The sequence below is a fragment of the Mustela lutreola genome, chromosome 3 (genome assembly GCF_030435805.1).
Source record: "Mustela lutreola isolate mMusLut2 chromosome 3, mMusLut2.pri, whole genome shotgun sequence".
NCBI classification, from domain to species: domain Eukaryota; kingdom Metazoa; phylum Chordata; class Mammalia; order Carnivora; family Mustelidae; genus Mustela; species Mustela lutreola.
The window spans coordinates 87,540,344-87,550,484 of record NC_081292.1 but is presented as its reverse complement, the minus strand read 5'-3'; the positions used below and the strand labels follow the sequence as shown (position 1 = coordinate 87,550,484).

Sequence of the window (10,141 nt, the reverse complement as noted above, 5' to 3'; positions counted from 1 at the left end):
AAATCATCCCAACTCTTGTCTCTTCTGCACACTCCACACTCAGTATATTTACAAATCCTGCATGTTTTGTCTTCAATATACACCCAGAATCTCCCCCCTTCTCCCCACACCTGCATCTACTGCTCTGGTCTGGGCCAATACCCCTTCTCACCCAAATCGGTGGTCCTCAACCAGGAGAGTTTTGTGTACCTGCTCCCCCCCAGGGGATTTTGAAAGAGTCTGGACACACTTTTCGTTGTCACAACTTGGGATTGGGAAAGGGCGCTCCTGCGATCTAGTGGTCAGTGCACAGGACAGCTCCCCATAGCAAAAATTAATGTGGCCCCAAATGCCAGCAGTATAGAAATGTCAGTCTACATTAATGCAAGTAGCATCCCCACCCCACAACCCCACAAGTCCGTTCTGCACACAGCAGCCTGAGTGATTCTTTTCTTTTCTCTTTAAGATTTTATTTATTTATTTGACAGAGCGAGAGAGAGATCCATGTAGGCAGAGAGGCAGGCAGTGGGAAAGGGATGAGCAGAGAGCCCAATGCGGGGCTCGATGCCAGGACCCCGAGACCATGACCTGAGCTGAAGGCAGAGGCTTAACCCACTGAGCCACCCAGGCGCCCCGATCCTTTTCTAATCTAAATCAAGTCAAGCCTCTTCAAAACCATCCAAGCTCTTCTCATCTGGCACAAAGTTAAAGGCAAATCTTTACAATGGCCTTGAATACTTTATGTGATCTGACCCCACTACCTTCCTTACCTACCTCCTACTTAAAGACCCCTCTCCCCTTGCTAAAGGCTTGTTTAAGTAACCTGATGTCCCCACAGCACCCCCTCTCCCCTTGCTGAAGGCTTGATTGTCCCCATAGCCAGATGGAAACACATACCAGGATGTCTAGTGTCTGTGATCACCCGGTCTGTCAAAAGAAAAGACAAATGAGGAATAGAGTGTACCTGGGACTTTCCAGAGTGCTGAGGCAAGGCCCGCCAGAACAAACGGCTGTGTCCTTGCCTTAAACCCAACGCCTGACTAATTAACCAATCAGATCCCTGTAACCATGCATCTGCTTCTGTAAGCTTGCTTCCCGCTACCCCAACCCTGCCCTATATAATCTGCTCCCCAACTTAGCCCGGCGCGCTCAGCCCACAAAGGCTGATGCATCCGCAGGCGCCTGTGTAACCAATAAACCTCTTGCAGTTTGCATCCAGTGGAGGCGTGCCTTTTGATTCTTGGGTGCGGCACCAGGGTCTTTCATTTGGAGGTCCCATCGAGATCTCTTGAAGTCCCACCCAAGACTCTAGCCGGTCCCCACCAGGAGGTAAGCTGGCCAGTATCCGTGTCTCTGTCATTCGTGTCTCTGTCTCTCTGTTTGTCTGTTTTTCTGTTCCGTACAACAACGTTGTTGCTCCGTATTTTTGGGCAGGCTGAGAAGGAGTTGACGAACTCAGACTTCTCCCCTGCTGTAACCGAGGGACGCCTCGGGGGTTTCAGTTTACTCTAGGAGATGCCTTGGGGTTTCCAAAGAGGGCCATTATCTTGGGCCACCTGTCGGTCAGAGAGGATCTCGCGTTCCTCCTGACCATAACCTGTAGTCTCGATTTCTGAACCGAACCCGCACAGCAATTTCTATTTTTGTCTCTTGTGTCCAGGCTGTCCTGTCGACGTCCTAAGTGTCTATATGTTCTTTGTTTCAGTTATGAAGGTAACATTCTGTTTAGGGAAAAATGTCTGATCCGTTTGAATCTGAGGAATGCCTGACTGTATGAATGTTTATGTGGCTCCACCGCCTTTGGCTATGGAGTCTGAGTGGGCTGCACCCTGAGTCTCGCGGAGCGTCATACGGCATAACGGTCATCTACTCCATGGAGTAGCCTGGTCTGGGGTTTATATGGATAGACCTTAGCTAAGACGCTCCTAAGTTCCCACGAGGGACGCGAGCAGGACAGCACCTGAAAGGTCCCACTCCCCTTGTCTGCAACATCATACATATCGGAAGGAAATATAAAAGATAGGTATTAAGAACTAAAACCAGATTCAATGAGTCAGCTAGTAAATTTCCTCCTGACATATTGGATAAACCCAGGTTGCTGGGCCATCCCTAGCAAAGGGGACTCTGGCTTTATTTCTCTCTGTTTCTCCTAATAGATGTGGGAGCTTCTCCCTCACTCACTTCCTATGTTGATGGCTATAACTGAAGCCAACTGGGGTTGGTCTGACTCGGGACAGAGACTATAGGGAATATTCCCAAGCAGCTGCTGAAACTCTTTGTTTCGGGGAGGTTTCCCTGTGTTCTCTGGCCTGACTTGGACTGCCTAACCCCTCCCCCCTGGCTAATGAAAAAGCATGGCATCTGCTCCTCTGTTGGGGCTTAGGAGCTCCAAAACTGGGAATCCTTTCTCTGCCTCCTGGCAGCACTTTGTTTCTTCTGTTTCCCTCTTCTCCTATTTCTATACCAACGTGTGTGCAGCCTGCATGACTGGCCTCTAGATCATGCACCACAGCTCCTTCTCTCTTCACTGTCAAGGAGCAAGAAGAGCACCCCCTGGACCTAACACCCCCTCACTCCAGATCTTCCCAACCATGTCTCAGGTAAACATTCAAAGTGGAGTGGGTCCAGATGGAACGTAAATCAGTGTAGGAACTAAGTTAAGTTTGTTGGTTTAATTAAAATAAGACCCGTCTTTTAAGTTATCAGCAGTAAATGTGAAACTTCGAAGTTTACTGAAGGTCAAATAAGCTCATGTTATTTATTAAAATTTGTTAGCAAAGAAATAACTAAACTGGTGGTTGTCTGTCTCAAAGTTCTAATGGGTAATTGCTGAAGTCGCTTTCAACGTCTTTGATAATCTGAAAGCTTTAAAGTTTTGCTTGGATGACAAATAAAATTGAATTATAAACATCTAGGTCTTAACCAAGCAGGATAAAATGCTAGGTCATTAATTACTGGATATAGGTTTGTGCTTTTGACTTCTTACTGCAAAGAAACTAAGAGTATTTAAATCTGTTGGTAAACTTGTTTGCCACTTAACTGATTCATAAATTTGCCACCTGAAGAATTCTGTTGTAACAGTTCACAATTGGTTAATACTTAGTCTTCACTAGAGATTAAGGTGTTTCTAAGAGTATCAAACTCTGCTTAGTGTAACTAAGACTGATGGAAATAAGGGAAACTCTGTAGGAAAGTAGATGATAAGTAAAAAAAAAATTAAGGAATGGGAATACATTTTGTTGAAGGTAAGGGAAGGTAATTTTATCCTAAATGAGATGGTTGCTTAGAAAGAAATGGCTTAGGACAAGACCTGAATGCAAAGGAAAGTTATAAAAGATTTATAAAGGGAAATCTTCAGAAAAGGAATTTTAGCTATGGTCAGAACGGACTAAAATAGACTAAATAAATGGGTTTTAAAAGTACATTACATTAGTACAAGACTAAAATTCTCTGTTCAAAGGACAAAGTTTTCTTAGATTAATTGATCTCCTGTTACGGGAATGTAAGTGATTTCCTCTTTGCCTGCCCAGAAAAACCAGTTTCTATGTTTTGTTTTATCAGGTGTTTAACATCCCTAATTATATTTAGGCATGTGCTTCAAAACTTTCTGAGATCTTAGCAAATGTTGACAAGATTTAAATTGTAAAATCTCTTTAACTCAGGCTTTTCCTTAATATATGAAGTTGCTCATGAAATACTACTGAACCGATGATAAACCTTGGATTACATTTGGGAAAATACTATAACTATTCTAGAGATTCTACGCACTTCCTAAAGTTTTAATGTTTTGAGAGATCATCACTTGATACTGTAATTATGGAAATGTTATGTATCACAAAAATAACCTGATTTCCTTGCAGCTAAATTGTAATCTCCCGTGTCTCTTTAGCTTTAACCATATCCATTCTGAGTTTTTGTCATTTATAATTGTTTTAATTCTCTTATAAAATGAGCTTTATTTTCAAGGAGATTCCTATAAAGGACTTTCAGGACAAATACAGATATTTGATATACTTGAAAATCCTACAACTGAAATGGGTAAAAATTTCCAAAACTGACTAAAGCTGCATTCACTAGATTTGGTAACACGGGACTAAATGAACTAAAAAATTATAATGTTATATCTCTTAATGTTTTGTCTTACTTTAAACATTGCTGGTTCTCTCTGATGTTTGCTCTTCCAGACTAGGGATACTTCCTCCTAGTTATCTGTAACTTATAGAGATGTAAAAGTGCTCATTTATAAAAGAGCTCAAAGCATTCAAGCTTTTCTCTCTATCTGAACCCTCTGAAACCAAAAGGTCTCAGTAAGTAAGCATTCTTCCATGACAGTCAGTCATTTGCATAAGTCCAATAAGAATCTGTTCTCCTTGTAACAGGAAAGAGTTGGAAACACGGTTTATTTTACCAAGGCTTTGGCTGGAATGTCATATTTAAAAAGACTCGGATATAACCAGACAGTTTAAAGGAACTAAGGTTGACTTTATAAAACCTAGAGCCATAAAGCCCCTTGGGACTGTTGGCCTGATACCTTGCTTACAGAGTTCCCAGCAGCCTCACCAGGTGAGTAAAGAATGTCACTCCTTGGTAGGTGCGGTCTCAGAAGAGGAATTCCCCAATGAGAAATTCGCCCAAATCGACAGGTATTGCAGGCATGCCTGATGGCCAGTACAGGGCTTGGCTTCTGGCCCAGAGAGGCTACTAAAAGTTCAACCTAGAGATTCCTTATTAAAAGTTCCAGCAAAGCAGATGCTAAAAGATCTATTGATCACACTTATTGTTCTTGCTGAGCTTATGTAAATAATGGGCCAAGTTTGTCAAAACTAAACTTGTTTCACAAGTGAATTAGTCCTGATTTGGCTATCTCTGTAAATGAGGGTTATTTTAGAGAGAAAAATTCTATTTTAGTAACACACCTTTATGGATGTTAAATTCTAGATTTGATTGTCTTTAAATGTTTGTTTACCTAAGCTAAACAATTTGAGGTAAACTTCAGGGAACTTGTACAATAGCTTCTTTAGTCAATCTTATTATTTTGTGGGGATATTAGCAGACCCCACGGCACATGATTAAACAACTGGAATAATGAAATTGCCTAAAAGCCAGCATACCGCACCCTTCTCCCACTTGACAATGATCCTCTGTAATTAGGATATTGTTAAGGTTGGATGACTCAAAGGTCTTCTTATTGGTTTCATCCCTTAGTCATATTTATCTAGAGGCCACCTCCATTGAGGTGCAATTGCAAACAGATGCTTTAGCAAAACCTAAAACAGCCCTCATAAAAGAGCCTCAAAGCTCACTATGGGACAGTCCCTAACTGTAATAATGTCACATCAGGTCCAGATTTGTCTTAGTAGCCAAAGGCCACCAATGGATGATGGAGGCCAACTTATTAAATACTGGGCTACACTAACAGAGATGCCAGAAATAAAACTTAAAATTTGTCAAACTTTAAACCTAGTTACCTGTATGGCTGAACCTGACCACTGTACATCTTTCTCTATAGAGCAAAAATGTTCAGAGATTATTAATCTAGCTTATTCTATATGGCCAGGTTTAAGATGCCCCTGTTAAAATTACAAATGACAGTTGGTTTTCTGATGAAAATGGTTTTCATAGAAAGAAGAAGAAAAGCTAGGTGTGCCATAGTGCTCACTAGCACTTTGCAATTGCCAAAGCCTAAGAATTAACATGTATACTGACTCCAAATATGCCTTCCTGGTACCACATGCCCATGGAGCTATTTGGAAGAAAAGGGGATTTTCCTGGAATCATGGGCGCATTACTAAAACCATTACAACTCCAGCTAATCTCCCCTACTTGAGACAAAGATGGACACGATCTGTTTTTAAATGGTATGATCACTTAGCATCCATTTTTGTTCCATCTGCGGGACTAGGGGATATCATGTGGCATGAAGAAGCCCTTAATAAATATACTACAAAGGCACTCAATGATTCACTAAATAGCATCTCCCAGCTTAATACCAAAGTGTCACAGATATGCAAGGCAGTCCTACAAAATAGGATGGCCTTAGATGTCCTGACAGCAGCCCAAGGTAGCACATGTGCAATTATCAAGACAGAATGTTGTGTGTATAGCCCAGACTATCACAAAAATGTCACAGGACTAATAAAGGATATGAATACCCAAATTAAGGCCTACAAGATCCTCCTCTCTCTCTCAGTAAATGGTTAAGTTCCTGGTTTGAAGGAGGACTATGACCGAATCTCCTTTTTGGGCTTCTCATTCTTATTGCCTTATTAACCTTAATATGTTGCTTTGTTCCATGTTTCTCTACTTGGTGTCGAGACTCCATTGCTACAATGACTACACCACTACAGACGATCCTTGTCGCGCACAAGAACACCTCTTCACTGTCAGCGCTGGATTCAGCTGCCTCCACCTTTTGAAACTCCCTTATACATTCCTACCCTGATCAATATTAACCCCAGTAGGTAGGGACAGCTCTACGCCCCTATTCAGCACGAAGAAGTTATAGAAGATGAGACCTTCCACCTTCAACCACCTTAAAAATTTAAGGGTCTTTAAAAGCTGGCGCCTTGCATCCCCCCTTCACCCGCTCCCCTCCATATGTGTAGCATTCCTCAGGCACCCCTGACTGCCATAAAATGATAAATAGTTGACTTGCTAAGATCACAATCCTGCAAGATAGGAGCCTCCCTTGGTTTGCAAATGTCCTTGAGATTACAACAAAGAAGTTACTTTATCAATAGCCCAATTTTCAATCGGCCCTTGTATCTTAAATAAACTCGTACAGTTTGTAAAAGATCGCTTGTCAGTAATCCAGACAATGGTACTGACACAGCAATATCAACTACTTAAACAAACCGGCTCTCAAACTGACTTACTTGATAAACAAAGCGAATGTATATAGGATTCTATCCATGATAAAGAAAAAGGGGGGAATGAAAGACCCCTCTCCCCTTGCTAAAGGCTTGTTTAAATAACCTGAAGTCCCCACAGCACCCCCTCTCCCCTTGCTGAAGGCTTGATTGTCCCCATAGCCAGATGGAAACACATACCAGGATGTCTATTGTCTGTGATCACCCGGTCTGTCAAAAGAAAAGACAAATGAGGAATAGAGTGTACCTGGGAATTTCCAGAGTGCTGAGGCAAGGCCCACCAGAACAAACGGCTGTGTCCTTGCCTTAAACCCAACGCCTGACTAATTAACCAATCAGATCCCTGTAACCATGCATCTGCTTCTGTAAGCTTGCTTCCCGCTACCCCAACCCTTCCTATATAATCTGCTCCCCAACTTAGCCCGGCGCGCTCAGACCACAAAGGCTGATGCATCCGCAGGCGCCTGTGTAACCAATAAACCTCTTGCAGTTTGCATCTAGTGGAGGCGTGCTGTTTGATTCTTGGGTGCGGCTCCAGGCTCTTTCACTACCACTTGTCGTCTTGCTCATTTTTTGCCCAGCATTATTGGTCGCTGTGTCATTCTTTAAACACACCAGATGTGCTCCCACCTTGGGCTTACTGTTTGCTTTGTGTGGGATGCTCTTCTCCAAACAGCACAACTGCTCGTTCCTTAATTTCCTCCAAGTCTTTCCTCAAATGAGGGAGACTTCCCTGACACAGTCCCATAGAAAATTCCAACCTGCTCCCCTAAACCCCACACCCCATGTCCACTCACTCAGCTTAGTTTCCTTCCTACCCCACATCAACCCCTGATATGTATGTATATTTATTTGCTTCATTTCTCACTCAACAACTAAAATGAAAACTCCAAGAGGACATCAAATTTATTTTGTCTCTTGTTAACTATTCTGTCTTTAGGGTTTAGAACAGTACCTGACACATAGTAGATGTTCCATAAATATTGGAGAATGATTTGTTACTATTTTTGCCTTTTCTCTATCCATTCTTTACACAGCAGCCAAAAATGACATTTTAAAAATGCAAAAGGAATCCCGTGACCACCCTCCACCCACCAGTGTAAAACCCTTCAATGGCTTTTCGTTGTGCTCAAGCCACAGCTGACATTCTACAGCCCAGGCCAGATTAAGATTTCAGAGTTCTTAATCACTGGAAGGATGATGGTGTTGTCACCACCAGAGATATTTAAATATTTTTGAAGATTAGATCCCAAAGTAAGTGTGCTAAAAGCCTAGCAATCTCCTATTTCACAAACTCAGATTTCATAAAGTCTCATTAGTCTTCTCACCTTGTGTAAGTTTAATCTTTCCCCCTTTTCTCTTCTGTTTCAGGCACTCACCATACTTTGACAGAATGACCATAACGGCCTTCCAACCTGTCATCTCATCTTCAGGAATATGCCCCTTTCCCTCCCCTCCTCACACCAATTCATCCTCTAAACTTATTCAAAGATGATCACTCTAAAATATGCATCTCACTGTGTCCTTCCCCTACAGGAACTTACTCAATAGCTCCTAAGGACGTGTGAATTTCCTTGGTGTGGTATTTTTACAAGACCCTTTGCTTGCAAGTGGCAGCAATCCAAAGAAAACTGGAGGAACCAAAAGGGAAAAGCAAGCAAACAAACACAAAACAAAGGAATGTCCAGGATCCTGTAGGTATGGATACCACAGAAGTTCATAAAAATCCAAAAGAAGATGGGGCACCTGGGTGGCTCAGTGGGTTAAGCCTCTGCATTCGGCTCAGGTCATGATCCCAGGGTCCTAGGATCGAGCCCCACATTGGGCTCTCTGCTCTGCAGGGAGCCTGCTTCCTCCTCTCTCTCTGCTTGCCTCTCTGCCTACTTTTGATCTCTGTCAGATAAATTAAAAAAAACTTATTTTTAAATCAAAAGAAGAGCTGCAGAACTAAAATTTCAGAATCAAGAACAGGGACTGGAAACAGGCAAAACAGTTTTCTATTTGTCCATGTCTCATGTTTACTAGTCTCCATATGGCTGCTTTCTTCTCTGGTCAGACTCTTCAAGTGTCCAGGAAGATGGCCATGGCCAGCTCCTGAATCCCATCCAGCAAGGCCAGTCACTCGCCTAAAGAGAGAACATTGTCTTCCTGTCATTTACATATCAATCCCAGGGAGACTCTGATTGGTCCTATTGGTGTCAGGTGGACTAGTCACTATATGGGTTTATATGTGTGCCCATCCTCCTCCAGACTGAAGAAGCACAGGAGAAATTTTTAAAATTAACATATAAGGTATTATTTGCCCCAAAGGTGCAGGTCTGTGATTCATCTGTGTTACACATTTCACAGAACTCACCGTATCACATAACCTCCCCAATGTTCATAACCCAGCCAACCTCTCCATAAACCCTCCATCCCTGCAAACATCGGTTTGTTTTGTGAGATTAAATCTATTATGGTTTCTCTCCCCCCATCCCATCTTGATTCATTTTATCCCTCCTACCTCCCATGACCCCCTACCCTGCCTTTCAAATTCCTCATATCAGACAGATCATATGATAATTGCCTTTCTCTGATTGACTTACTTCACTTAGCATAATACCCTCTAGTTCCATCCAGGTCATTGCAAAGAGCAATATTTCATTTTTGATGGCTGCATAGTATTCCTCTGCGTGTGTGTGTGTGTGTGTGTGTGTGTGTGTGTGTGTGCGCGCCTCTGGGTGTCTTTGTGTCTGTGTGTAAAGAGGACCTGGCCATGCCATCGTGGGTGGAGATGCCCCAAGCAAGATGAGGCTGATGAGGGTTTAGATGTCTGGTGGGCAAGTTATGTTCACACCCCAGTTTAAGGATGGTTAAGTGGGATCGGGTGGAGGGTCTACACCCTTCTGCCCTGAGACCCTGAACGGATGGGTCCATGACCCAGGAGCGAGGCTAACCCTAACAGTAACCATTAACCCTGACCCTGACACTGACTGTGAGCCTGCCCCAAACCCTAACCCAAACCCTAACCCTGACCCTGACCCTGTCTGTGATCCTGACGTGAACCCTAAACCTAAACCTAAGCCTGACACTCACCCTGAAGTGGACCCTGAACCTAAACATAACGTTGATATTACTGTAACCAAGACTCAAAACTAACCATGACCCTGACCCTGACCCTAATCCTAAACCTGACGCTGACCTAAACCTGACCCTAACCCTAACCCTGACCGTGACTATGAGCCTGACCCTAACCCTAAACCTAAAGGTAACTCTAACCATGACCCTAATACCGACCCTGAACATAAACCTAA

General features: G+C 42.9%; 1 long non-coding RNA gene across 1 annotated transcript; it reads left to right on the top strand.

Annotated features, from left to right (window-relative positions):
* The first annotated feature begins 323 nt into the window (after nt 1-323).
* On the top strand, nt 324-7,348 carry LOC131826860 (uncharacterized). The gene is made up of 2 exons (XR_009351783.1): nt 324-2,579; nt 6,295-7,348. It is a non-coding gene; the product is annotated as an uncharacterized LOC131826860 (long non-coding RNA).
* Nucleotides 7,349-10,141: the final 2,793 nt, after the last annotated feature.